This window comes from Dendrobates tinctorius, unplaced genomic scaffold (assembly GCF_039654945.1).
Source record: "Dendrobates tinctorius isolate UK_male_01 unplaced genomic scaffold, ASM3965494v1 ptg000093l, whole genome shotgun sequence".
Taxonomy (NCBI): domain Eukaryota; kingdom Metazoa; phylum Chordata; class Amphibia; order Anura; family Dendrobatidae; genus Dendrobates; species Dendrobates tinctorius.
In genome coordinates this window covers 28,437,030-28,463,184 of record NW_027361761.1, presented here as the reverse complement: position 1 = coordinate 28,463,184, position 26,155 = coordinate 28,437,030, and the positions used below count along the sequence as shown (strand labels likewise).

At 48.2% G+C, this 26,155-nt stretch overlaps 1 pseudogene; it reads left to right on the top strand.

Annotated features, from left to right (window-relative positions):
- LOC141098653 (guanine nucleotide-binding protein G(q) subunit alpha-like) overlaps nucleotides 1-26,155 on the top strand; it is a 120,033-nt pseudogene that overhangs the window by 49,617 nt on the left and 44,261 nt on the right.

Here is a 26,155-nt window from a genome sequence, read left to right as displayed (position 1 = left end):
AACGCATACCTGGGGCCTCGCAGGCCTGCCCTGTTAATGGTTTTCTATTTTCTGCAAGATTACTTTAGTTAGAATTTTGAAACTCTAGGTATTCCTCAGGTATATAGTTGTTTGTCATTTCCAGTTCATTTATTTTTATGCTACAGGCATTTTGGTATAACAACTCTTTTTTGTGAATACCCCATATTCACATACCTGGGGCCTTTTAGGCCCGTACTAGGTTTACATGTGATCCTAAGTCTTTTTGTCTTCACTGTTGCTGGGGAAGACTTTGACTCAGTCTTTATGACTCTGCTGTTGCTATGAAGAGTGTGAATTCTGCCTGACTACATGGTCATGTGATCTTGGGAAGGAGGCTCCATCACAACGTCATGCGTCTCTGACATCATCATAGGTCCTGAACACTGTTCATTGTGTGCTACTTGCTGAAGAGATTTTGGAGGAAGGAGTCAGCTTTCTTGCTTCTTGAAAAAGAAACTTTGAGTTCCAAAAATCCAAAAGCTTCTACTGCACCTAAAAGTAAGTGGTGACCTGCTGAAGGTGAGAGGAGGGGTCTGCACTTTACCCTTAGCACACACACTAACAAAGAGTGTACAACCCTGATAGTAAACTAAAATGAAAAAAAAAAAAAAAAAAAAAAAAAGATTACAGACTTCTCAGGTTACAATGGCACAGTCTACATCCAGGGGTCTGACTGACCAAGAAATCGAAGCAATCATTTTTGATAGTGATGAAGACAGTGAACTTTCTTTGTCTGATTAAGAGTACATGCCACCAGCTAATGTCTCTACTTCATCGTCCAGTGATTCTTCAGATGAAGAAGTAATGGATCCAGCAGAAGTACAAATAGAACATCCAAAACTAATGTTTTTTGGAACAGTACTGCTGAGGTTCTTGGACGAACCCAATCACATAATATTGTAAGAGTTGCTCAAGGAACTGTAGGAATTCCACAATTCTTGTCCAAAAGAGATATGTTCTGTAAAATTTTTTCAGATGATATTGTGGATGAGGTAGTTTTGTGTAATAACTTTGCTATTCGTATTTCACATATTTCATATTTGGTGTGCTGCCATTGTCTATTTAATATGTAAGTTACCTTTTGGTATGCACCTATTCAGACTAGTTCTAGATGTGCCGTCAGTTTGTTTTACTACTTGTATACTATTTTTCTGACTGAGCACTCCGCCCTTCATCAAGTGGTGATTTTAATCGCATTCAATCACATGTTTGGTTCCTATCGTCCTATATATACAGGCTTTAATCATGTTACTAGCCAGAGGTCAGTTCACACCAGGCAGTTAGTATAGGGACCCATTCAATCTGAGATCACCTTGTCGCTGGTGAATGGGCTCACATCTTTTGGCCAAATTTTGTGCTAAGTATCTCATATGTTTTTCAAGATTGCAAAAGCCATTATGCTATTCATATTTCACTTATTTCATATTTGATATGCCTTATAAAAGCCATTATGAAATGTATTACTAAAGCCATTTTGCTATTCGTATTTCACATATTTCATATTTGGTGTGCTGCCATTGTCTATTTAATATGTAAGTTGCCTTTTGGTATGCACCTATTCAGACTAGTTCTAGATGTGCCGTCAGTTTGTTTTATTACTTAGAAGGAAAACGTATCGCTTCAGGAAGAAAAAAAAAACATGGAAAAATATAACAAAAGAAGAACTGTATGCTTATATTGGCCTTACTCTTGTGGCAGGGAGTACAAAATCATACGATGTTCCAATCAGAGAACTCTTTATGAACCCTTTTTCAGATCCACATTACAAAGCTACAATGTCAGTCAATAGATTTGAGGATATTCGGAGAAGCCTTAGTTTTGATGACAAGAGAACTCGTCCAGTCAGGTTGGAAACAGATAAATTAGCCCACATTAGCTACATCTGGAATCTTTTTTATCAAGAAGTGTACTAAGCATTACCATTCTAGTGACAATGTGACAGTGGATGAGCAACTTCTTGCATTTAGGGAACGTTGCAATTTCATTCAGTATATGCCCAGCAAACCTGCTAAATATGGTATTAACATTTTCTGGATGTCTGATTCTACAAGCTATTATGGAATGAATGGTCTGATTTACTGTGGCAAAGATGTTGACGCTCCAGTCCAGAAAGACCTATGTTCTGACGTAGTAAAAACACTTGCGAAACCAATTTTCTATTCTGGAAAAAATAGAACAATGGACAACTACTTCACCAGTCTTGAACTGGGCAATTTTTTGCTTCAGAAACAAGTTACACTTGTTGGTACAATGAATCAAAACCGCAGAGAAATTCCTCCAATCATGAAGCACTATCAACATCGACAACTTTATGATAGTGTATTTGGTTTCTGCAATCAAGCGACAATGGTGTCTTATAAAGCTAAGAAGGAAAAATCTGTGATATTACTGAGTACAATGCACCGTGATGGAAGTATAGACACCAATAACAGGAAACAGAAACCCGAAATCATCTTGCATTATAATAAAACCAAAGGAGGAGTGGACAAGATGGACGAAATGATTGGAGAGTATACGTGCAAGAGGAAGACAAAACGTTGGCCTGTAGTTCTTTTTTATAATATGCTAGATGTGTCAGCCCTCAATACCTATATTGTTTATAGTGAGACTCATCCATAATTCCATGCCAACAGAAAGGACAAGAGACGTCTATACTTGACAGAACTTTGCTATGAACTTTTAATGCCTAACATGATGGAGAGAAGCAGAACAAAATGCTTACAAAGGCAAACAGAAGCTATGATCCGATGTGGTATACGTTTTCAGGAACATCCAGAGCCAAGAGATAAAAGAAAGCGATGTTATATTTGTCCAGCAAAGATGGACAGGAAATCCGAGCGCGTCTATACTACTTGTGGACAAAATGTCTGCAAGGAGCATTCTTCCGAACAGATAACGTGTGAAAGTTGTTGCGGTCATTAGTAAAGTAGAAAAGGAACCATTGAAAAGAGATATTCCTGCAGCATGTTTACTGCAACTTTTATATAAAAAACTTTTAGACAAAAAAAAAAAAAAACATTATAAAGAGTTATATCGAATGCGTATATTGGGCGTTTTAAGCCCGTTCAGTTACTCTGTTTTTTTTTGTACATAGTAAGGTTTTGAATTATTCACATCTTAGGCTGTGTTCCCACTGGCGCTGGGGTCTGCCAGGAGGTGATCCGTAATGGATCTGATCTCTTGGTAACTCCAGTTAAGGCTGCTGGAAAGCTGGGATTCCACCAGCCTTAGCTGGGGTCACCAGGAGGTCAGATCCATTACAGATCTCCTCCTGGCAGACACCAGCGCTAGTGGGAATGCATCCTTACTTTGCAATTTTCAAATAAACTTTTAAAATTATTTTTGTTTGAGTGATTCCATGTTATTTGCACAAGGGCCTAAAAGGCCCCAGGTATGTGAAAGTGTAGATTTTTATGGTCATGCGTTCTAGGACCAACAACCAGATGAAGATGTGAGAAGAAGTTTTGGAAAGCAGGTGTGGAAAACCAACCAGTCCCGAGTGAACGACATAATGGACCAATGGTGGAAACAATAGCCCAGATTGGGGATTTTCAAAAATACTTTTGAAAAGAATTTTGTTTGGTTGGGGTCTAGGATATTGAGGTTTATAGAATATTCATTTTTCTTTAGCAATAGTAAAATAAGATTGTAATGTAAGGCAGAAATCATGTTAGAAGTGTAACTCTGGATATTTGCTTTTATACAGGAGACATATTTCCCCTAATTTGCACATATGTGCAGAATGCAACAGCGATGAGGAGATTGAGACTAAAAATGCCGAAGTCTAGAACAGTGGTCCCCAAACTTTTTTGCACCAGGGACCGGCTTGAAGCAAGACCATTCTTCCATGGCCCGGCAGGGCGGGGATGGAGGTGTGACAGGGGCGGGGCTTTGGTCATAAGGGGGCGGGGCTATGGACGTTGTTGTAGTTTAGCAGTGCATACTTATAATTTAATTATAACATTATTAATGTGACTCAACTCACCATAGGTTTTGAATGAGTGGGAGCACCTGGCTTGTTTCTCTGTTTCAGTGGGAGCACTGGGCTACTTCTGCTGATGACCGTCGCTGCTAAAGATGATTGGAACCTACAAGGAAATGGAGCATTGAGCACTTAAGAAAAATTGTACTGGAGTTCTGTACATGCTGATTATTTTCTAATCATCAGAAAATTTATGTGTGGTTCCCCACGTCCTGTCCAGCTCTGTGTGGCTCCCCCTGTTGTATGCATGGCTCCCCTGTCCCATCCTTGTATACATGGCTCTGCTCCCACTCTTCCATCCTGTATACATGGTACATGGCTCCACTGTCAATTCCTGTATACATGGCTCTGCTTCCACTCTCCCATCCTGTATGCATGTCTCTGCTCCCACTCTCCCATCCTGTATACATGGCTCCACTGTCGATTCCTGTATACATGGCTCTGCTTCCACTCTCCCATCCTGTATACATGGCTCCGCTCCCAGCCTCCCATCCTGTATACATGGCTCTGATTCCACTCTCCCATCCTGTATGCATGGCTCCGCTCCCACCCTCCCTCCCTTGTATATAAGGCTCCGCTCCCACTCTCCCTCCCTTGTATGCATGGCTCCACTCCCACTCTCCCTCTGTATATATGGCTCCACACCCACTCTCCCGGCCTCCCTTGTATATACGGCTCCGCTCTCACTCCTTCCCCTGTATATATGGCTCCGCTCCCACTCTCCCTCCCTTGTATGCATGGCTCCACTCCCACTCTCCCTCTGTATATATGGCTCCGCTCCCACTCTCCCTCCCCTGTATATATGGCTCCGCTCCCACTCTCCCTCCCCTGTATATATGGCTCCGCTCTCACTCCCCTGTAAATATGGCTCCGCTCCCACTTTCCCTCCCCTGTAAATATGGCTCCGCTCCCACTTTCCCTCCCCTGTATATATGGCTCCGCTCTCACTCTCCCCTCCCCTGTATATATGGCTCCGCTCCCACTCTCGCGGCCTCCCTTGTATATATGGCTCCACTCCCACTCTCCCTCTGTATATATGGCTCCACACCCACTCTCCCGGCCTCCCTTGTATATACGGCTCCACTCTCACTCCCTCCCCTGTATATATGGCTCCGCTCCCACTCTCCCTCCCTTGTATATATGGCTCCGCTCCCACTCTCCCGGCCTCCCTTGTATATATGGCTCCGCTCTCACTCTCCCTCCCCTGTATATATGGCTCCGCTCCCACTCTCCCGGCCTCCCTTGTATATATGGCTCCGCTCCCACTCTGCCGGCCTCCCTTGTATATATGGCTCCGCTCCCACTCTCCCTCCCCTGTATATATGGCTCCGCTCCCACTCTCCCTCCCCTGTATATATGGCTCCGCTCCCACTCTCCCTCCCCTGTATATATGGCTCTGCTCCCACTCTCCCTCCCCTGTATATATGGCTCCGCTCCCACTCTCCCTCCCCTGTATATATGGCTCCACACCCACTCTCCCGGCCTCCCTTGTATATACGTCACCGCTCTCACTCCCTCCCCTGTATATATGGCTCCGCTCCCACTCTCCCTCCCTTGTATATATGGCTCCACTCCCACTCTCCCGCCCTCCCTTGTATATATAGCTCCGCTCTCACTCCCTCCCCTGTATATATGGCTCCGCTCCCACTCTCCCTCCCTTGTATATATGGCTCCGCTCCCACTCTCCCGGCCTCCCTTGTATATATGGCTCCGCTCCCACTCTCCCTCCCCTGTATATATGGCTCCGCTCCCACTCTCCCTCCCTCTGTATATATGGCTCCGCTCCCACTCTGCCGGCCTCCCTTGTATATATGGCTCCGCTCCCACTCTCCCTCCCCTGTATATATGGCTCCGCTCCCACTCTGCCGGCCTCCCTTGTATATATGGCTCCGCTCCCACTCTCCCTCCCCTGTACATATGGCTCCGCTCCCACTCTGCCGGCCTCCCTTGTATATATGGCTCCGCTCCCACTCTCCCTCCCCTGTACATATGGCTCCGCTCTCAATCTCCCTCCCCTGTATATATGGCTCCGATCCCACTCTGCCGGCCTCCCATGTATATATGGCTCCGCTCCCACTCTCCCTCCCCTGTATATATGGCTCCGCTCCCACTCTGCCGGCCTCCCTTGTATATATGGCTCCGCTCCCACTCTACCTCCCCTGTATATATGGCTCCGCTCTCAATCTCCCTCCCCTGTATATATGGCTCCGCTCCCACTCTGCCGGCCTCCCTTGTATATATGGCTCCGCTCCCACTCTGCCGGCCTCCCTTGTATATATGGCTCCGCTCCCACTCTGCCGGCCTCCCTTGTATATATGGCTCCGCTCCCACTCTGCCGGCCTCCCTTGTATATATGGCTCCGCTCCCACTCTGCCGGCCTCCCTTGTATATATGGCTCCGCTCCCACTCTGCCGGCCTCCCTTGTATATATGGCTCCGCTCCCACTCTGCCGGCCTCCCTTGTATATATGGCTCCGCTCCCACTCTCCCTCCCCTGTATATATGGCTCCGCTCCCACTCTCCCTCCCCTGTATATATGGCTCCGCTCCCACTCTCCCTCCCCTGTATATATGGCTCCGCTCCCACTCTCCCTCCCCTGTATATATGGCTCCGCTCCCACTCTCCCTCCCCTGTATATATGGCTCCGCTCCCACTCTCCCTCCCCTGTATATATGGCTCTGCTCCCACTCTCCCTCCCCTGTATATATGGCTCCGCTCCCACTCTCCCTCCCCTGTATATATGGCTCCGCTCCCACTCTCCCTCCCCTGTATATATGGCTCCACACCCACTCTCCCGGCCTCCCTTGTATATACGTCACCGCTCTCACTCCCTCCCCTGTATATATGGCTCCGCTCCCACTCTCCCTCCCTTGTATATATGGCTCCACTTCCACTCTCCCGCCCTCCCTTGTATATATAGCTCCGCTCTCACTCCCTCCCCTGTATATATGGCTCCGCTCCCACTCTCCCTCCCTTGTATATATGGCTCCGCTCCCACTCTCCCGGCCTCCCTTGTATATATGGCTCCGCTCCCACTCTCCCTCCCCTGTATATATGGCTCCGCTCCCACTCTCCCTCCCCTGTATATATGGCTCCACACCCACTCTCCCGGCCTCCCTTGTATATACGTCACCGCTCTCACTCCCTCCCCTGTATATATGGCTCCGCTCCCACTCTCCCTCCCTTGTATATATGGCTCCACTCCCACTCTCCCGCCCTCCCTTGTATATATAGCTCCGCTCTCACTCCCTCCCCTGTATATATGGCTCCGCTCCCACTCTCCCTCCCTTGTATATATGGCTCCGCTCCCACTCTCCCGGCCTCCCTTGTATATATGGCTCCGCTCCCACTCTCCCTCCCCTGTATATATGGCTCCGCTCCCACTCTCCCTCCCTTGTATATATGGCTCCGCTCCCACTCTCCCTCCCCTGTATATATGGCTCCGCTCCCACTCTCCCTCCCCTGTATATATGGCTCCGCTCTCACTCTCCCTCCCCTGTATATATGGCTCCGCTCCCACTCTCCCTCCCCTGTATATATGGCTCCGCTCCCACTCTCCCTCCCCTGTATATATGGCTCCACACCCACTCTCCCGGCCTCCCTTGTATATACGTCACCGCTCTCACTCCCTCCCCTGTATATATGGCTCCGCTCCCACTCTCCCTCCCTTGTATATATGGCTCCACTCCCACTCTCCCGCCCTCCCTTGTATATATAGCTCCGCTCTCACTCCCTCCCCTGTATATATGGCTCCGCTCCCACTCTCCCTCCCTTGTATATATGGCTCCGCTCCCACTCTCCCGGCCTCCCTTGTATATATGGCTCCGCTCCCACTCTCCCTCCCCTGTATATATGGCTCCGCTCCCACTCTCCCTCCCTTGTATATATGGCTCCGCTCCCACTCTCCCTCCCCTGTATATATGGCTCCGCTCCCACTCTCCCTCCCCTGTATATATGGCTCCGCTCTCACTCTCCCTCCCCTGTATATATGGCTCCGCTCCCACTCTCCCTCCCCTGTATATATGGCTCCGCTCCCACTCTCCCTCCCCTGTATATATGGCTCCACACCCACTCTCCTGGCCTCCCTTGTATATACGTCACCGCTCTCACTCCCTCCCCTGTATATATGGCTCCGCTCCCACTCTCCCTCCCTTGTATATATGGCTCCACTCCCACTCTCCCGCCCTCCCTTGTATATATAGCTCCGCTCTCACTCCCTCCCCTGTATATATGGCTCCGCTCCCACTCTCCCTCCCTTGTATATATGGCTCCGCTCCCACTCTCCCGGCCTCCCTTGTATATATGGCTCCGCTCCCACTCTCCCTCCCCTGTATATATGGCTCCGCTCCCACTCTCCCTCCCTTGTATATATGGCTCCGCTCCCACTCTCCCTCCCCTGTATATATGGCTCCGCTCCCACTCTCCCTCCCCTGTATATATGGCTCCGCTCTCACTCTCCCTCCCCTGTATATATGGCTCCGCTCCCACTCTCCCTCCCCTGTATATATGGCTCCGCTCCCACTCTCCCTCCCCTGTATATATGGCTCCACTCCCACTCTCCCTCCCCTGTATATATGGCTCCACACCCACTCTCCCGGCCACCCTTGTATATACGGCTCCGCTCTCACTCCCTCCCCTGTATATATGGCTCCACTCCCACTCTCCCTCCCTTGTATATATGGCTCCGCTCCCACTCTCCCGCCCTCCCTTGTATATATAGCTCCGCTCTCACTCCCTCCCCTGTATATATGGCTCCGCTCCCACTCTCCCTCCCTTGTATATATGGCTCCGCTCCCACTCTCCCGGCCTCCCTTGTATATATGGCTCCGCTCCCACTCTCCCTCCCCTGTATATATGGCTCCGCTCCCACTCTCCCTCCCTTGTATATATGGCTCCGCTCCCACTCTCCCTCCCCTGTATATATGGCTCCGCTCCCACTCTCCCTCCCCTGTATATATGGCTCCGCTCTCACTCTCCCTCCCCTGTATATATGGCTCCGCTCCCACTCTCCCTCCCCTGTATATATGGCTCCGCTCCCACTCTCCCTCCCCTGTATATATGGCTCCACACCCACTCTCCTGGCCTCCCTTGTATATACGTCACCGCTCTCACTCCCTCCCCTGTATATATGGCTCCGCTCCCACTCTCCCTCCCTTGTATATATGGCTCCACTCCCACTCTCCCGCCCTCCCTTGTATATATAGCTCCGCTCTCACTCCCTCCCCTGTATATATGGCTCCGCTCCCACTCTCCCTCCCTTGTATATATGGCTCCGCTCCCACTCTCCCGGCCTCCCTTGTATATATGGCTCCGCTCCCACTCTCCCTCCCCTGTATATATGGCTCCGCTCCCACTCTCCCTCCCTTGTATATATGGCTCCGCTCCCACTCTCCCTCCCCTGTATATATGGCTCCGCTCCCACTCTCCCTCCCCTGTATATATGGCTCCGCTCTCACTCTCCCTCCCCTGTATATATGGCTCCGCTCCCACTCTCCCTCCCCTGTATATATGGCTCCGCTCCCACTCTCCCTCCCCTGTATATATGGCTCCACTCCCACTCTCCCTCCCCTGTATATATGGCTCCACACCCACTCTCCCGGCCACCCTTGTATATACGGCTCCGCTCTCACTCCCTCCCCTGTATATATGGCTCCACTCCCACTCTCCCTCCCTTGTATATATGGCTCCACTCCCACTCTCCCGCCCTCCCTTGTATATATAGCTCCGCTCTCACTCCCTCCCCTGTATATATGGCTCCGCTCCCACTCTCCCTCCCTTGTATATATGGCTCCGCTCCCACTCTCCCGGCCTCCCTTGTATATATGGCTCCGCTCCCACTCTCCCTCCCCTGTATATATGGCTCCGCTCCCACTCTCCCTCCCTTGTATATATGGCTCCGCTCCCACTCTCCCTCCCCTGTATATATGGCTCCGCTCCCACTCTCCCTCCCCTGTATATATGGCTCCGCTCTCACTCTCCCTCCCCTGTATATATGGCTCCGCTCCCACTCTCCCTCCCCTGTATATATGGCTCCGCTCCCACTCTCCCTCCCCTGTATATATGGCTCCACTCCCACTCTCCCTCCCCTGTATATATGGCTCCACACCCACTCTCCCGGCCACCCTTGTATATACGGCTCCGCTCTCACTCCCTCCCCTGTATATATGGCTCCACTCCCACTCTCCCTCCCTTGTATATATGGCTCCGCTCCCACTCTCCCGGCCTCCCTTGTATATATGGCTCCGCTCTCACTCTCCCTCCCCTGTATATATGGCTCTGCTCCCACTCTCCCGGCCTCCCTTGTATATATGGCTCCGCTCCCACTCTCCCGGCCTCCCTTGTATATATGGCTCCGCTCCCACTCTCCCGGCCTCCCTTGTATATATGGCTCCGCTCCCACTCTCCCGGCCTCCCTTGTATATATGGCTCCGCTCCCACTCTCCCTCCCCTGTATATATGGCTCCGCTCCCACTCTCCCTCCCTTGTATATATGGCTCCGCTCCCACTCTCCCTCCCCTGTATATATGGCTCCGCTCCCACTCTCCCTCCCCTGTATATATGGCTCCGCTCTCACTCCCTCCCCTGTATATATGGCTCCGCTCCCACTCTCCCTCCCTTGTATATATGGCTCCGCTCCCACTCTCCCGGCCTCCCTTGTATATATGGCTCCGCTCCCACTCTCCCTCCCCTGTATATATGGCTCCGCTCCCACTCTCCCTCCCTTGTATATATGGCTCCGCTCCCACTCTCCCTCCCCTGTATATATGGCTCCGCTCCCACTCTCCCTCCCCTGTATATATGGCTCCGCTCTCACTCTCCCTCCCCTGTATATATGGCTCCGCTCCCACTCTCCCTCCCCTGTATATATGGCTCCGCTCCCACTCTCCCTCCCCTGTATATATGGCTCCACACCCACTCTCCCGGCCTCCCTTGTATATACGTCACCGCTCTCACTCCCTCCCCTGTATATATGGCTCCGCTCCCACTCTCCCTCCCTTGTATATATGGCTCCACTCCCACTCTCCCGCCCTCCCTTGTATATATAGCTCCGCTCTCACTCCCTCCCCTGTATATATGGCTCCGCTCCCACTCTCCCTCCCTTGTATATATGGCTCCGCTCCCACTCTCCCGGCCTCCCTTGTATATATGGCTCCGCTCCCACTCTCCCTCCCCTGTATATATGGCTCCGCTCCCACTCTCCCTCCCTTGTATATATGGCTCCGCTCCCACTCTCCCTCCCCTGTATATATGGCTCCGCTCCCACTCTCCCTCCCCTGTATATATGGCTCCGCTCTCACTCTCCCTCCCCTGTATATATGGCTCCGCTCCCACTCTCCCTCCCCTGTATATATGGCTCCGCTCCCACTCTCCCTCCCCTGTATATATGGCTCCACACCCACTCTCCTGGCCTCCCTTGTATATACGTCACCGCTCTCACTCCCTCCCCTGTATATATGGCTCCGCTCCCACTCTCCCTCCCTTGTATATATGGCTCCACTCCCACTCTCCCGCCCTCCCTTGTATATATAGCTCCGCTCTCACTCCCTCCCCTGTATATATGGCTCCGCTCCCACTCTCCCTCCCTTGTATATATGGCTCCGCTCCCACTCTCCCGGCCTCCCTTGTATATATGGCTCCGCTCCCACTCTCCCTCCCCTGTATATATGGCTCCGCTCCCACTCTCCCTCCCTTGTATATATGGCTCCGCTCCCACTCTCCCTCCCCTGTATATATGGCTCCGCTCCCACTCTCCCTCCCCTGTATATATGGCTCCGCTCTCACTCTCCCTCCCCTGTATATATGGCTCCGCTCTCACTCTCCCTCCCCTGTATATATGGCTCCGCTCCCACTCTCCCTCCCCTGTATATATGGCTCCGCTCCCACTCTCCCTCCCCTGTATATATGGCTCCACTCCCACTCTCCCTCCCCTGTATATATGGCTCCACACCCACTCTCCCGGCCACCCTTGTATATACGGCTCCGCTCTCACTCCCTCCCCTGTATATATGGCTCCACTCCCACTCTCCCTCCCTTGTATATATGGCTCCGCTCCCACTCTCCCGCCCTCCCTTGTATATATAGCTCCGCTCTCACTCCCTCCCCTGTATATATGGCTCCGCTCCCACTCTCCCTCCCTTGTATATATGGCTCCGCTCCCACTCTCCCGGCCTCCCTTGTATATATGGCTCCGCTCCCACTCTCCCTCCCCTGTATATATGGCTCCGCTCCCACTCTCCCTCCCTTGTATATATGGCTCCGCTCCCACTCTCCCTCCCCTGTATATATGGCTCCGCTCCCACTCTCCCTCCCCTGTATATATGGCTCCGCTCTCACTCTCCCTCCCCTGTATATATGGCTCCGCTCCCACTCTCCCTCCCCTGTATATATGGCTCCGCTCCCACTCTCCCTCCCCTGTATATATGGCTCCACACCCACTCTCCTGGCCTCCCTTGTATATACGTCACCGCTCTCACTCCCTCCCCTGTATATATGGCTCCGCTCCCACTCTCCCTCCCTTGTATATATGGCTCCACTCCCACTCTCCCGCCCTCCCTTGTATATATAGCTCCGCTCTCACTCCCTCCCCTGTATATATGGCTCCGCTCCCACTCTCCCTCCCTTGTATATATGGCTCCGCTCCCACTCTCCCGGCCTCCCTTGTATATATGGCTCCGCTCCCACTCTCCCTCCCCTGTATATATGGCTCCGCTCCCACTCTCCCTCCCTTGTATATATGGCTCCGCTCCCACTCTCCCTCCCCTGTATATATGGCTCCGCTCCCACTCTCCCTCCCCTGTATATATGGCTCCGCTCTCACTCTCCCTCCCCTGTATATATGGCTCCGCTCCCACTCTCCCTCCCCTGTATATATGGCTCCGCTCCCACTCTCCCTCCCCTGTATATATGGCTCCACTCCCACTCTCCCTCCCCTGTATATATGGCTCCACACCCACTCTCCCGGCCACCCTTGTATATACGGCTCCGCTCTCACTCCCTCCCCTGTATATATGGCTCCACTCCCACTCTCCCTCCCTTGTATATATGGCTCCACTCCCACTCTCCCGCCCTCCCTTGTATATATAGCTCCGCTCTCACTCCCTCCCCTGTATATATGGCTCCGCTCCCACTCTCCCTCCCTTGTATATATGGCTCCGCTCCCACTCTCCCGGCCTCCCTTGTATATATGGCTCCGCTCCCACTCTCCCTCCCCTGTATATATGGCTCCGCTCCCACTCTCCCTCCCTTGTATATATGGCTCCGCTCCCACTCTCCCTCCCCTGTATATATGGCTCCGCTCCCACTCTCCCTCCCCTGTATATATGGCTCCGCTCTCACTCTCCCTCCCCTGTATATATGGCTCCGCTCCCACTCTCCCTCCCCTGTATATATGGCTCCGCTCCCACTCTCCCTCCCCTGTATATATGGCTCCACTCCCACTCTCCCTCCCCTGTATATATGGCTCCACACCCACTCTCCCGGCCACCCTTGTATATACGGCTCCGCTCTCACTCCCTCCCCTGTATATATGGCTCCACTCCCACTCTCCCTCCCTTGTATATATGGCTCCGCTCCCACTCTCCCGGCCTCCCTTGTATATATGGCTCCGCTCTCACTCTCCCTCCCCTGTATATATGGCTCTGCTCCCACTCTCCCGGCCTCCCTTGTATATATGGCTCCGCTCCCACTCTCCCGGCCTCCCTTGTATATATGGCTCCGCTCCCACTCTCCCGGCCTCCCTTGTATATATGGCTCCGCTCCCACTCTCCCGGCCTCCCTTGTATATATGGCTCCGCTCCCACTCTCCCGGCCTCCCTTGTATATATGGCTCCGCTCCCACTCTCCCGGCCTCCCTTGTATATATGGCTCCGCTCCCACTCTCCCGGCCTCCCTTGTATATATGGCTCCGCTCCCACTCTCCCGGCCTCCCTTGTATATATGGCTCCGCTCCCACTCTCCCGACCTCCCTTGTATATATGGCTCCGCTCCCACTCTCCCGGCCTCCCTTGTATATATGGCTCCGCTCCCACTCTCCCGGCCTCCCTTGTATATATGGCTCCGCTCCCACTCTCCCGGCCTCCCTTGTATATATGGCTCCGCTCCCACTCTCCCGGCCTCCCTTGTATATATGGCTCCGCTCTCACTCTCCCTCCCTTGTATATACGGCTCCGCTCCAACTCTCCCGGCCTCCCTTGTATATATGGCTCCGCTCCCACTCTCCCGGCCTCCCTTGTATATATGGCTCCACTCCCACTCTCCCTCCCCTGTATATATGGCTCAACTCCCACTCTCCCTCCCCTGTATATATGGCTCCACTCCCACTCTCCCGGCCTCCCTTGTATATACGGCTCCGCTCTCACTCTCCCGGCCTCCCTTGTATATACGGCTCCGCTCCCACTCTCCCGGCCTCCCTTTTATATATGGCTCCACTCCCACTCTCCCTCCCCTGTATATATTGCTCCACACCCACTCTCCCGGCCTCCCTTGTATATACGGCTCCGCTCTCACTCCCTCCCCTGTATATATGGCTCCGCTGCCACTCTCCCTCCCTTGTATGTATGGCTCCACTCCCACTCTCCCGGCCTCCCTTGTATATATGGCTCCGCTCCCACTCTCCCTCCCTTGTATATATGGCTCCTCTCGGCTCCCCCATCCTCCCCCATCATACTTACCCTCACGTCGCTAAACTTCCCTCCCTGCATCTCGCGGCGCTTCAGCTCCTGTGCGGAGCGGTCACGTGCTACCGCTCCTTAAGGTCTATGAATATGGACGCCACGCCTATGGGAGCCGAGTGGCGTCCATATTCATGACCTTAAATGGGCGGTAGCATGTGACCGCTCAGCGCTGGATGAAGCCGCCGCAGGATGCAGGGTGAGTATCAGCTGCTGCACCGCCGCCGGCTCCCCTTCTGTCCGCGGACCGGCAAGGGCACTGCAACGGCCCGGTGCTGGGCCGCGGACCCCTGGTCTAGAAAATCTAGACACATGTTGCTTCAGAAGGCCTTGCCATTGGTGCTGTGATGTTTGAGCCGATGTATGCTGTCATATTACAGAAAAGGAATAAAGTATGGACAATTTTATAGATTTTGAAATATTAGTAAACATGTCTGGAGATCTCACAATAATTGAATGTGGTAAAATGTTATAAAAATCTATTATCTATTCTTAGCACAACTGCCCCAGGACACCAGCAAAACCAAGATGGATACAGAATTGACTAACAGTGGACAAAAACCATACAAAAATACACCAGATAAAGACCAGGAATAACGGAAGAAAAAAAAATTCATTGATCAAAAAATGGACTTTAGAAATGCTGGATTGCCGACAGTCCAGAATCGGCCACTTGCTGCACGCACAGGTCTCACTGCTGCCTATCCCAAGAATCAGCTTTCCTGACTCACTAATGCTGGTTTGTCCCTTATGTATCATTTTAAATTATACTAATAAACTCACTTTATAAAATATAAAGTTTATTTGCTCAGTTCTTGTGTTGTTCAACCTACCACCTATAACAGCGTACAAAGTCTGTTCCAGCGTGTGGAACTGAACTGCCATGACATCCATGGTGTTCCAGGGTGGGGCTCCCCTGTAACAATGCTTAGGGGTCAGTACTAAAGCATTGACGTGAATAACCCCAACTTCCTTAGCTGTGATCTCTACTGTAAAGTGAATACTATATGAGCCCTACTGTATAGAAAATACTATATGGGCCCTAATGTAAAGGGGAATACCATATGGGACCTTCTGTAATGAAGACTATGTGGGGCCAATTTTACCATTTGGAAGACTATGTGGAGCCCATTATATTATATGGAGGACTAGGGGGGTTGCATTATACTACTTGAAGGGCTATGTGAGGGTCATTATATGCATGGCCATTTTAGTGTCTGAAGGTATATGTGGGGGCTATTATACCATTTTCAGGGCTGTGTAGGGGCCGTTATACCATTCACAGGGGTACATAGAGGCCATTACAAAATTTGCAGGGCTATGAAGGGGGCTATTACACCGCATGCAGAGCTACGTGGGCGCCATTATATGGTTTGCACGGCTACATGGGGGCCAGTATACCTTTTACATGGCTATGTGGAGGCCATTCTACTATTTGAAGGGCTATGATGGGGCCATTTTACAGTATTTCAGCAATTATACAATGTGAAGCTTTGTCTGGGGACTGATACTGAGGTCACTTTTGTTGGCATCATACTTTATGTGGGCAATGCGAGAGAATCTAGGGGCTTCAATAGTATGAATATTACTTAGTAAAGGCTGTAGCTTCACAATACAAGCTCTTCTGTGATTTAACCACATTTTTTTGGGAGGAGGTCCCCAATTAGACTTTCTGCTATAGGGCCCATGATTTCTGTGTACATCCCTTTTGCCAGGGAACCTTTACATGGATATCAGACCCCCCTCAGAGCAAATCTAGTGCACAGGCTTATGAAATACAAACGGATCAAGCATTCATCTTCATCAGCCCCTGAAGTTCTGAAAACAGTTTGTCAGGTGCCTGGGAACACATTTCTAGCTTTTGTATGTTAATAGAGTGCTGAGTTCACCGAGTGACATGAACACAAAAAAAAAAAAAAAAAAAAAAAAAAAACACAACAACACACACACACACACACACACACACACACACACAATTAGCTTGTGATTACACCATGAGAGCAATAGGACCCTGTGGTGTTTGCTTGCTTCAGCTAAGAGCAGGTGCTGTGAGTGCCTGGGAGTCTGTGTGCTGGGGCCCAGTGTTAGCTGGCTAGAGCTGTAAAGGGAAGCTTCCAGAAGAGAAGAGAGACTGCCCTGAGGGACACTATGTGGAGCAGCTTGTGAGAAGCAAAGATTGAACGCTGTATGAGACTGTACTGCAACTCTTCATCTTGGGAGCCTGAGACCTTGCTATGGAACAAAGACAGTGCATTCCTGAGAGCTGTGTGACTGTGGAGTCCCTGCTGTGATGAGCTGAGAAGCAATATTAGACAGATTTTATACAAAAACAGGCACATTGCTTCTAGGAGAATTCATGAGGAACTACTGGAGGAGAGACAGCATCTTGAGGCTACAGAACTATAAGTTGCTGGCATTTGGGCTTGGCACCAGCCAACAAGATGAGGAACCTTGTGTTGCTGCAACTGATTGGCACTGAAGATCTGGGACTGGCTACAGCCTACGCAATCTATATGCCTGAGAGGAGACTGACCTCAGGTTAAAGGTACCGTAGTCATAGATACCTGGGTATCCCTAGTTGATGCGCTTAAGGACCTTTCTATTACATATTATATTTACATGTATTGTTATTGTAGATTATACTGACTGTGCCATTCCAGGGGGTCCCTTGATATCACTACATTAGATTTACACCTGTTCTCAGAGTACATGAATTGACCTTTGCTGTGTAAATTTCAAATCTCCGTGTAATACACTCTTCAGGGAACCTTGGATTGGCATAGTGATTTCAGCAGTGAGTGTACTGTATAAGGGGATTCAATATGTTTCTTCCATATACTAAGTTCTACTTTATCTGCTGTTTGAGTAAAGGCTTGGTATTTCTGCCTCAATCTCGGTTTGTGACACAATGGATCTCAATCGGACCTCTGGTCATTACAAACTTTTGGCCATATGTAACTATTAAAGACTGCAATTTATTATACTGGGTCCTATATTTATGTTATAAGCTTGATTCATGTCACCTAACACCACCAGTGAGCCAAGCTCATCTCATAAATCTGGCACCACAGCAGAGCTGAAGACAAAGTTTATTAACAAATGTTCCCGTGTATCTCCATCTTGTGCTCATTTAACAGAATGTAAAGGTTCAAAAAGGAAGACACATTATTGGTCCCCAATGCACAGAGGATGCACATTACACTTAAAATTGTTTTCATATCTATTAATTTAACAGTAGATGGCAATAGAGTATTTTCACTTCTATTCTGTATTTTGTTTAACATAATATATAATAAAAATTATATTGCGGTATCGTGTCAGCCAGAAAATCAATGTAAATACCTTTATATCCTAAATTGACAGCAGTATTCTGGGGAGTGATGCTGGAGACACCTGTGGGAAAAAAGTTCTCTGGACCTGGACAGTGTAGGGCATATAAAAGTCTTAATACTGAAAGATCATTTTAAAGGAAGACAAAGAAATTAGGGATTTCACACTAATAGACCTGCTCAATTCATTAACATTAGGACCCAATTTAACACCTTGATTTATCACTCACTATATTGACAATTTACATCTCCATCCAACTGACTACACAGGATTCTGTTACAAATAAATAATTGTGGCAATTTAATTTTCTACCTTCAATCTGATTGGCCATAGTACCTGTATATATACACAGAGCTGCATAAGCCATGTTGTCAATTCACTTGCCTAAAACTACTGGAAGTTTGCCCTCTGCTCCTTCCTATTTTGGCATTTGGACCTACTGACTTTCTGGAACAAGACTTATTCTTCAAATTCTACCCCACAGTGAAGATGGCCTCTGCTAACCACAATCTCCTTGCCTGCAACACATGCATCAAGCTTCATGACAAGCCATCTGCACATTTGCACAAATATTGCAAAAAAAAACTGCAGATGAAGCAGAGCTAAACCAAGCTGTGGAAGAAGCGAAGAAGCAGAAACTGGTGAAAAACTGAGCATCGTCTCGTACGATTCTCTTTAATTCAAGAATAGCAAGTTTTCATACCCACAGGAATTCTTTCCAGACTTCTTAATGCGTCGTGGTTGCATCATCCAGAATACGTCTTCCGGAAGGTACATTTTTTTATATTTATTGTAATTTTAGGTGTCTGTAGGTATGGTGGATGGACTTTCCTATAAGCACATGTATCTTCCTAATGGGGACAGGATTCCATGTATAATTAGACATTGTTCCCTCTTTGACCTGTTACAATCAGGCTTCACTCAACTGAAACCGCTCTAACTAAAGTCACCAATGACCAACAAACCGTCAAGATCAAGTGATACTACTGTCCTCCTCCTGGACCCGTCTTCCGCCTTTGACACTGTGGACCATTCCCTATTACAGACCCTCTCATCTCTTGGCATCACAGATTTGGCCCTATCCTGGATCTCATCATATATAACAGACCGAACATTCAGTGTCCCTCTCCCACACCAGCTTCTCACCTCGCCCACAATGTGTTTTTACCCAAGGCTCAGTTCTTAGACCCCTACTCTTCTCCATCTACACCTTCGGCCTGGGACAGCTCATAGAATCCCATGGATTTCAGTATCATCTCTACGCCAGTGACAGATGTAGACCTGACATTACCACCTTGCTGACCAAAATCACACAATGTCTGCCATTTCGTCTTTTTTTGCATGCTTTCTAAAACTAAAACATGGACAACTCAGAATTTATCATCTTTCTCCCCCCATATCACTCTACCCGTCCATCAGACCAAGCCATCAACGTCAATGGCTGCTCACTTTCCCCAGTACTGCATGCTGGGTGCCTCGGTGTAATCCTTGACTCTGCCCTCTCTTTCAAGCCACATATCCAAGCCCTTGCATCCTACCTACTCCAACTCAAAACTTTCCTGATCCGTACATTCCTTGACCAAGAAACTGCAAAAATGCTTGTGCAAGCCCTCATCTCCCTCCTCGACTATTGCAACCTCCTTCTCTCTGGCCTCCTCTCTAGTACCAATCTATCCTAAACTTTGCTGCCCGACTAATCCACCTGTCTCCCTGTTATTCACCAGCCTCTCCTCTCTGCCAAGCCCTTCACTGGCTTAGTATTGTCTGGAGGCTCCAGAGCAAAACCCTAACTGACATACAATGCCATCCGCAGCCTGTCTCCTCCATACATCTGTGACATGGCCTCCCAGGTACTTACCTACATGCAACCTTCAAACCTCTCTAGATCACCTTCTCTAATCCCCCCTTATCTCTTCTTCCCACAACCGCATACAAGTTTTCTCCCGTGCTTCCCCCACACTCTGGAACTGTACCCCAACACAACAGACTCTCGCCTACCACAGAAACTTTCAAAAGGAACCTGAAGACCCACCTCTGACAAGCCTACAACCTGCAGTGATCCTAAGTCTACTGAACTGCTGCACGAACAGCTCTACCCTCTCCTAGTGTATCCACACCTATCCCCTGTAGACTGAGGCCTCACAGGCAGGGTCCTCTACATGCGAAAAAGGAGCATACAAAGACAAGTACAATAAAGATGAGCAGTACAAGGCACACAAGTAGAGAAGTAAAGCAACATGGAATAAATGGCGCTATAAAAATGAATAATAGTAATAGCAATTAAGTGCAGTAAAATATCTGAGTGTATACGCACACATCTTACAGGTTTGTGCTCTTTAGCACATTACACTATGTATTACCACCATATAGTACATTGGCTATACTGATGTGCACTTTGGCACATTATACTTCACCCTTATACACAGCATTGCCATATAGTGCAGCTTCATACTGATTGGATACTGCTATACTTTGCATCATAGCCATATAGTGTGCTGGTTATACTTACTGCTTCTGGTTCTTTTTTTTTTTTACATATTTATCTTTTGTATCTATTGGTTATTCTAATTATCAAATACATCAGCACAATTTTTACGTGCCAACTTGATACTGCTTTTTGATATACTATTATCGCCGTATAGTGCATTTGATATATTACAGTTTTTTGGTGCCCTTTCCTACATAAACCTCTTATGGATCTCCTTTTGTTGTCTATATATATTATATATATATATATATATATATATATATATATATATATATATATACACACACTCACTGGCCACTTTATTAGGTACACCTGTCCAACTGTGTGTTAAGACTTAATTTCTAATCAGCCAATCACATGGCGGCAACTCAGTGCATTTAGGCATGTAGACATGGTCAAGACAATCTCCTGCAGTTCAAACCGAGCATCAGTATGGGGAAGAAAGGTGATTTGAGTGCCTTTGAACGTGGCATGATTGTTGGTGCCAGAAGGGCTGGTCTGAGTATTTCAGAAACTGCTGATCTACTGGGATTTTCACGCACAACCATCTCTAGGGTTTACAGAGAATGGTCCGAAAAAGAAAAAAAAACCAGTGAGCGGCAGTTCTGTGGCCGGAAATGCCTTGTTGATGCCAGAGGTCAGAGGAGAATGGGCATACTGGTTCGAGCTGATAGAAAGGCAACAGTGACTCAAATTGCCACCCGTTACAACCAAGGTAGGCAGAAGAGCATCTCTGAACGCACAGTGCGTCGAACTTTGAGGCAGATGGGCTACAGCAGCAGAAGACCACACTGGGTACCACTCCTCTCAGCTAAGAACAGGAAACTGAGGCTAAAATTTGCACAAGCTCATTGAAATTGGACAGTAGAAGATTGGAAAAACGTTGCCTGGTCTGATGAGTCTCGATTTCTGCTGCGACATTCGGATGGTAGGGTCAGAATTTGGCGTAAACAACATGAAAGCATGGATCCATCCTGCCTTGTATCAACGGTTCAGGCTGGTGGTGGTGGTGTCATGGTGTGGGGAATTTTTTCTTGGCACTCTTTGGGCCCCTTGGTACCAATTGAGCATCGTTGCAACGCCACAGCCTACCTGAGTATTGTTGCTGACCGTGTCCATCCCTTTATGACCACAATGTACCCAACATCTGATGGCTACTTTCAGCAGGATAATGCGCCATGTCATAAAGCTCGAATCATCTCAGATTGGTTTCTTGAACATGACAATGAGTTCACTGTACTCAAATGGCCTCCTCAGTCACCAGATCTCAATCCAATAGAGCATCTTTGGGATGTGGTGGAACGGGAGATTCGCATCAGGGATGTGCAGCCGACAAATCTGCGCCAACTGTGTGATGCCATCATGTCAATATGGTCCAAAATCTCTGAGGAATGCTTCCAGCACCTTGTTGAATCTCTGCCACGAAGAATTGAGGCAGTTCTGAAGGCAAAAGGGGGTCCAACCCCTTACTAGCATGGTGTACCTAATAAAGTGGCCAGTGAGTGTGTATATATATATATATATTACACACACATATACATATATACATTCACACATACACACACATATCTGACTGACATTCCATAATAGAAACTTGTTAGCATGAGCACGTCACTATATACAGTATATATATATAACTACCACCATATTGTGCTGCTACTAATCTGACGCTGCCATTTCTGTACATTCAAATATACAACTTGTTATGAACTGATTTGGCTCCTCTAGTTTATTCTCCATCCTTTCAACTTCACATGTTATTTTTATGGATTTTAATTTTCCACCACCTGCAAAATAATTTGTCAATTGTATTCTATTAGAGATGTTAATAAAGTAATTTGATCATTTCTGGGCTATTAGTCCTTTTTTTATATTTAACACTTCCAATATGTGCACTGCAGTTAGGTTATTCAATGACTTCTGGAATGTGCCATGGTAATTTATCCAGCATATACAACATGTATGTCTTTTATAAGTAGATATACATTTTTATACAAATTAATTAAAAATAAATAGTTTTGTATATTCTTGGGCAATTTTCTGATGAAGTACATGTGTGAGGATGAAGAAGCTGGGTAAGTGCATTTCTTCCTTTAAAAGTCTGAACACCAGGGATGAGTGAAGACCGACTTACAAGTTAAGGGTTCATGCCGAATATCATGTGGCTGGGGCTTAGAACCCGAACTACTATTGGAAGTGTGGGTAAAAGATTGGTGTTCTGGCCCTGGACACCATCTATACACATTATGTGTATTTGCCTTAGGCTAGTTTCATACTAGCGTTCTTGGGCACAGCGCAGGGCCGTGGCTAAGCCCCGCCCCCTCCGGTCAGTTCCTCCTCTGAGCGCATGAGGATGCATGTGATCAGCGTATCCTATATTTAGCGTTGGATGCGCAGATTGTGCGCTGGTCTGATCTTGCTGGAGCTGCGCCAAGCGCACAAAAACATGCTATGCTGCATTTTTGTGCTCTGGGCGCAGCGCAAAAAGGGCGCAGCGTCAGCAAAATCAGACCAGCGCACGATCAGCGTATCCAACGCTAAACATAGGATACGCTGATCACATGCAGACTCATGCGATCAGAGGAGACACTGACCGGAGGGGGCGCAGCCAGGGGCGAGGCTTAGCGGCCGCCCTGCGCCCAAGAATGCTAGTGTGAAATTAGTCTTAAAAAAAGTTTTGCTGCCTGTAGCCCTCGTCAGATCTTCCTTTACCTCCGATTCATCACCATCTTATTCTGTGACAGTCCACTGGGAAATCTTATTGTGCCTGTGCAGTTATATTCGGTGCCGCCATTTTTCTGAATACTGTGCAGCCTCAAAATGCAGGCCATCCCGTGTGACCAAGACATTATCCCTGCTTAATGCTGATAATTAGTTTTGGTAGAAGATCTTCTGGTGGTAGTGTCATAACATTTTGTTGTCCATTTCAGGATGAGCTCCACCCTCCGGAAGAATCTGGCCGAGGCTAGCAATTACAAGATGCATGACCTGGACTCCCCAGTGTTGGAAAGCTTCAAAGTATTTGACAAATGACTGCCAAATCAAGCATAAGGAAGATGGCAAATATGATACTTTAGGTTAAATGTATCTGAACTATCGTGCTTTCTGCACTAAAAGGTCACAGGACCATAAGACGCATATAGGTTTTAGAGGAGGGAAAATAGGTAAAAAAAAAAAAAAAATTGTAGCAATAAATATGGTCAATGTGGTTCGTTTCTCACCACTGGTACACCCCCCTTTAGCTCCAATGTGACCAGGTGTCCAAAGTACACAAAAAAGGGAGGCAGATGCTCTGGCATCAGTGAGTTAAATTTTGTCTGATCCCCTCACCCTTTAAGGCATAGTGAGCAGTGAATATTCATTTTTATTTAACTCCCCGACACTGGAGCTCCTGCCTCCCTTGCTTCTTACTGCCGTACACCCAGCTCAGCAACAGCAGTGAGCCCACTCCACCACCATGTGTCCGACAGCTACATTGAGACCATAAGACACCGCCATTTTCCTCCCACATTTGGAGGAAAAAAAGTGCAGCTTAGAGAAAAAAAAAAAAAAATAATAATAATATGGCTCCTGCCCTGCATATTCTCTTTAAACATCAGAACTGGCTGTTACACGGTTTGAGATTCCACAGTGCAAAGTCCTGTCAGCAGCCCTGGGAGCTGTTAATACATTTGCATGCGTTCATACAGTCAATATCTGGCACTCACAGTCATGTATCTCAAAGACTGCAAAAAAGTAAAAAATGCCAATGTTAGTGAGAAAGATGGCCGTACCGCTCACTATCAGGTGATACTTTGTCTCTGGTGTTTGCGCTCTACGAGGGAGTCGCCAACGCTCGGTGCATGAGGTCTCACTCCCGGGAGATGCTCTGTGGCTCGGAATTGGTGGACATGCTGCAATTCATCTTCACTAACTGGGGCTTCCATGTCAGTAAATCTGGTTCTGTCTGCAGCAGCTCCCGGCCTGGGATAGTGGAGGAGTGCTGCTTCTGCGAATGTAATATTGCTATACTGGAATCATACTGTGCAGCTCCAATTTTTAATGCTACTATTAGAAAACAACAAATCTTAGAGACCTTTTCGGTTTTACTTGAGTTTGACGTTGATTCCAGGATGACTGTTGAGATCTATCCTAGAGGAACATCTTTAAAATATATATATATATATATATATATATATATATATATATATATATATATATATATATATACACACATACACACACTTCAATTTTACAATGGAAAAGTTTCTTTGTTATCTTTGCTTTATAAATAGTGTTAAGCATTCCGATACCGCAAGTATCGGGTATCGGCCGATATTAGCTGTATCAGAATTCCGATACTTTTTTCATATTGAATACCGGAATCGGAAGTTCCCATAATGCTAGGAGCCCGCTCGATTTGATTCAGCCAATGTGGATCCTCAGAAGTGTGGGCACATCCTGTTAGGCATGTAGGCATGTTAACTACTGGCATGGCTGTGATTGGCTGCTGAAATGATGTCATGATGCACTATAAAAACCGCTGCAGCTGCCATTTCTGGTCACTCTGCTGTGAATTCAGTTAGGGACAGGCTGCTGTTGAAGACTGTGAGGGACAGTTAGAAATAGCGATCATCAAACATATCTATTGCTCTACCCAGGCTACATAATCCACCACTGTAGCATTTTTTTAGCCCAGCAGCGCTGTTTTAATAGCTGTCTGCAAGGGCTGTGTGAGTGCAGACCCACGCTGTGTAGTATGTCCTGCAGGCACGTCTGCTTGTAGGCCGCCCAGCGTGTGTCTCTGCCTAATACACATTTTTCTTTTATTGCTGCTTTTTTTTTCTCCTGTATAGTGTGCTTCCATACGTATCCATATACGTTGGTTGCAAAGACTAAAGGAGTGGACAGTGGAGCCTTTCAGCAGCCTTTCAGTGCTAGAAACCCATTTCTCTGCACTGTTTTTGGCTGTCTGATAGGTCTCTCTGTGTGTGAGTGCAGCTCACGTTGCAGTGTGTTCTACAGCCACCGCTGGTTGTAGTCCGCTCAGCGTGCGTCACTGCCTCATACATAGTCCTTTTTTTGCAGCTAATTTGTCCAGATTTTTGCTCCTATATTAGTGTGCTTCCAACCGCATCCATTGTCATTGGTTGGTTGCAAACACTATATAGGATTAGATAGAGGAGCCTTTTTGCTGGCTTGTGCCCTTCAGGGCCAGCCAGACTAGTATCACCCTATTTTTGGAGCCTCATCAATTGCATTGTAGGTTAGCTTCCTGCATTGTAATCGCTCCAAAAAGTTTGTGATACTATAGCTTTCAAACTTTGGTCACATCCTTTCCTTTCCCCCCCCCAAGAAAAAAGGAAATAAAGTTCACCAAACACTCCACTTTACAGTTGTCAAGGCCACATTAGATCATATTAAAGTGTAGTACACACACTCTTAGCAAAATTAATGTTTCTTATACTGGTTAGCAGGTGTTCAGGAATAAGAACACTAAGCCCCCCCCTTTTTTACTTTTCTGCCTATCATTATCAGTCTACCAAGATGAAGAAGGCAGGGAGTAAGGCACGTGGTCGTGGCGTTTCAGCAGGGAGAGGACGGGGGGATTCTGTCTGCTGCGGCCACCAGTGACCCGGCATCCCCCACTTTTACCAGGCAACAGTCCTTCATGCACAGCTTTGTA